The following is a 3,710-nucleotide window of genomic DNA, read 5'->3' as shown; positions in this document are numbered from 1 at the left end:
AGTCAAGCTCCGGATCGGCCATTCATTGGCTTTAGAAGAAGGTTGTGTAGTTGAAGATCAATGCCAACCCTTGAACCCTCACGAGAGAGAAAGAAGTTTCTCTCACATTTGAGGTGGAGGGGATGGAGGAGGGTGGTCGGCCAAAGGAGAAGGAAGAGGGATTTAATTTGGTTTGATTTGGGAGGACAGGAAAGGTTTCCAAACAATGCTCTAATTAATCCCTATATTTGGGAATAATTAAAGAAGAGGGAGAGGTGGGGATGAGGGATTTGTTTCCAAAATCTAATGTTAGGTTTTGGAAATTAATTAGGAGTTATAGGCTTTAGAAATTTCAGCCAAGGAGGGAGCATGAGATTTGGAATTGTTTCCAAAGTGGAGAATTGGGTTTTAGGAAAGAATTCCTAATCCAACTTTATAGGGGCCGGCGGCATTGATGGTCTTGGGGGGAATTAATGGGAGGGATTGAGGGTTTCTTAATTTGGGTGTAGGAATTAGGAAAGGCTTTAATTGAATTCAAATGAATTTGAAATTCAAATAAGCTTTAATTTAGAAACTTTCCTAAAATAGATTTCTTAAATTAGGAAAGAAATTTTCAAATTCAAATTGCTTTAAAATTTGAAATTAAGTCTTCCCAAATTAAGAGTATACATTTATGGCAAATATTCAAGTAAAGATTTGAATTTTGGAGGGAGGTGGAGGGAGATGAGGCCGGCATTTTAATGGGTGAGGGGAAAATTTTGGTGGGGTGGTGATATGGTTGTGATTCGACGGATGAGGTGGAGATGGAGTTGAAGTTACCCGATGGCAAGTGGGAGTTGTATGGGGTCGGCGGCTTATTGGGGTGGTATGGACTTTAAGGTCGGCGGCTTGGTGACGAAGGAAAAAAAAGATAGATAAAGAAGAAGAACCATGAACCCGGCCATCTCCAAGGTTGGTGGGTGATCCAAAATTCTCTCTCCAAGGGACCTCACTCCAATCTCTCAAGCTCTCATGAGAACTCAAACAAAGAGAAGAAATTTTATCAATTAATCATTCATTAGCTTTAGAAGAAGAACATAAGGGCTATAAATAGCCTTGTACAAAAGACTCAAAAAAAATAAAAGGATGACAATATCCCTAAGGCTAACATATGACCTTCCTTAAGAAAAGGGTAAAACGCGAAAACAAATATACATAAATAATAAAAGCTACATAACATAATAAAAGAAAACAAATATATGAAATGACTCAAAAATACATAGACTCGATTGTGGTCGTAGATCGACGGCCACGCCTCTGATATAATTTCCATGCTCTGATGTTTCCATCAGTTAGGTCTAATGCAATTTTAAAGAATTATGTTATAACGATAAAGGCTAGTGACAAATCCAGAGTCATTGTTACTTGCACATACAAAGGTTATTCATGGAGAGTATGTGCCTCATTGTCTCATGATGGGCACTCCTTCGAAGTTAGAAAAATATTTCCACCTCATTTATGCCCTAGGGTCAATAGAGCGGGAAACAAGCAAGCTACTACTAGTTGGGTAGCTCATAAAATCAAGGACATTGTAAAGAAAAATCCTGATATCAAGCCAAAAGATATTAGCAATAACTTGGAGACAACTTATGGATTATCATTGCCATATAAGAAAATTTGGCTATTAAGAGAGTAAGCAAGAGATGTAATGTTTGGCTATGTCGACGATAACTATATGTGGGTGCCTATGCCGAGGTCAGAGTTAATAAACAGGAATCCTACCTCTCACATTACATATATGTGTAAGAGCAAAAGAAATGCATTCAAGCGATTCTTTGTTAGCTTCAAAGAATGCATTGAAGGTTTCATTGTTGGATGTAGATATTTAATTAGAGTTGATGCTTGCCACCTCAAATCAAAGTATCTTGGCGTATTGCTATCCGCAAATTATTTGGATGACAATAATGGTCTATACACAATAGCATATGCTGTTGTAGAACCAAAATCTAAGAAATCATGGGAGTGGTTCATGAGGAACTTGTTGGAAAGTTTTGGTGTTGAAATCAAACATTTAGCCTTCATTTCCAACATGAAGAAGGGCATTGGTGAAGCTATAAAACTTATTTTCCCAAATGCTGAGTATAGAGTGTACATGAGACGCCTGTGGAAAATGGCAACAAGCTTCAGAATTTGGTTTGGACGGCCGCAAACACTTATAAGCTACATGATTTGCATATGAAAATTGAGGAGATCTTCAAAATCAGTTCACAAGTTTACTCTTACTTGAATTCATTGTCATGCAAGTGGTCTAAGGCGACGTTCTCAAAGCACATTAAAAATCATTACAATACAAACAACATATCAGAATCTTTTAATGCATGGGTTGAAGAAGCTAGAAGTAAGCCCGTCGCTAATTCAGTCGACATGATTAGGGCAAAGCTTATGGAACAACGTTCTCAAAGAAAGATAATTTCTTCCTCTTGGAGAGGTCAACTAGTTTCTCATGTAGAAGAGTACATCAGAGACATCACAATAAGGAAAGAGCATTTTATCATTCGATAGTCAACATCAAGTAGAGTTGAAGTTGAGGTTCTTCATGAAAGGCATGAGGTAGATATAGAAAAGAAGGATTGTAGTTGTGGATTCTGGCAATTAAGTGATCTATATTGTATACACAGTGTTGCATTCATTGGAACTACACAACATACTTTATGGTATATGTTGATGATCACTACTACCCATATAGGTATATTCCTAAAGCCTTGTTTAATTGCCACCTATTTATCACGTTGGTTTTTTTATAATTTTTTTGTTAAATGATTAGATACAAAATGGTGCATCATGGTGCAATTTCAACCCTGCCAGGGAAGAAGATGTGGGTTGCAGTTAGTGATGGTAGACCCAAAAAAAGACGAATTAATAATTTCTTAGAAATAGGAAAGAAAACAAAAACCTAGGCACAGTTGTAGTCATTGTAATTTATGGGGCCATCATAGAATTACCTGCAAGAATCCATTAAATATGGAAGGTGACGAGATTGGTAATGAGATTATACATGATGATCAACTGCCTACTACATCGACTGCTCGTGCAAAACTAACTATACGTCGTCCAAGGCATGTGTCGTTGGAATAGAGCAATTTCTGTTTAGTTTTGTCTTTTGAATGCCTGCAGAATTTTTGGAATTGGTATTCTATAAAGATTACGCCAATTTTTTGTATGCTATCACATTTTTAGGTTTATCTTTACTTTTGTCAACTAGTTCGTCATGTTAGCAGATTTTTAATCATTGTAGTTTTTTTTTTTTTCAATACTATTTGACTGTTTCATATCACCATAAGCATTACCAGCTTTTGAGAATACCAACATCTACCAAACTCCCTAATTGAACCAGCCAAACAACATTCCACGGCATTCTGAGTGATCCATTTTGCTAAATTATAAACATTTATTCAGAACTTTCAATCCGATACTTTCACGGGTAGAGCACTTATTCCACTAAATTATAAGCATTTGTTCAGAACTTTCTATACAATGATGCTTGATAGTCAATCCGCGGCTCACAACATTAACATTGCTCATTAATGAAAAAAAATTCATATATTAACTAATCTTGAAACAACAGTGAACAAAAAATCATATATTAACCACACTACCACAGTGAACATTCAACTAATCTTGAAACCAAATTATAGAAACATAGTCAAAGTTACATTCTAGGGTTTAGGGTTTAGGGTTTAGGGTTTAGGGTT

The sequence above is a fragment of the Dendrobium catenatum genome, unplaced genomic scaffold, assembly GCF_001605985.2.
Source record: "Dendrobium catenatum unplaced genomic scaffold, ASM160598v2 fragScaff_scaffold_387, whole genome shotgun sequence".
Classification (NCBI taxonomy): domain Eukaryota; kingdom Viridiplantae; phylum Streptophyta; class Magnoliopsida; order Asparagales; family Orchidaceae; genus Dendrobium; species Dendrobium catenatum.
Note: the sequence above shows the minus strand (reverse complement) of the source record.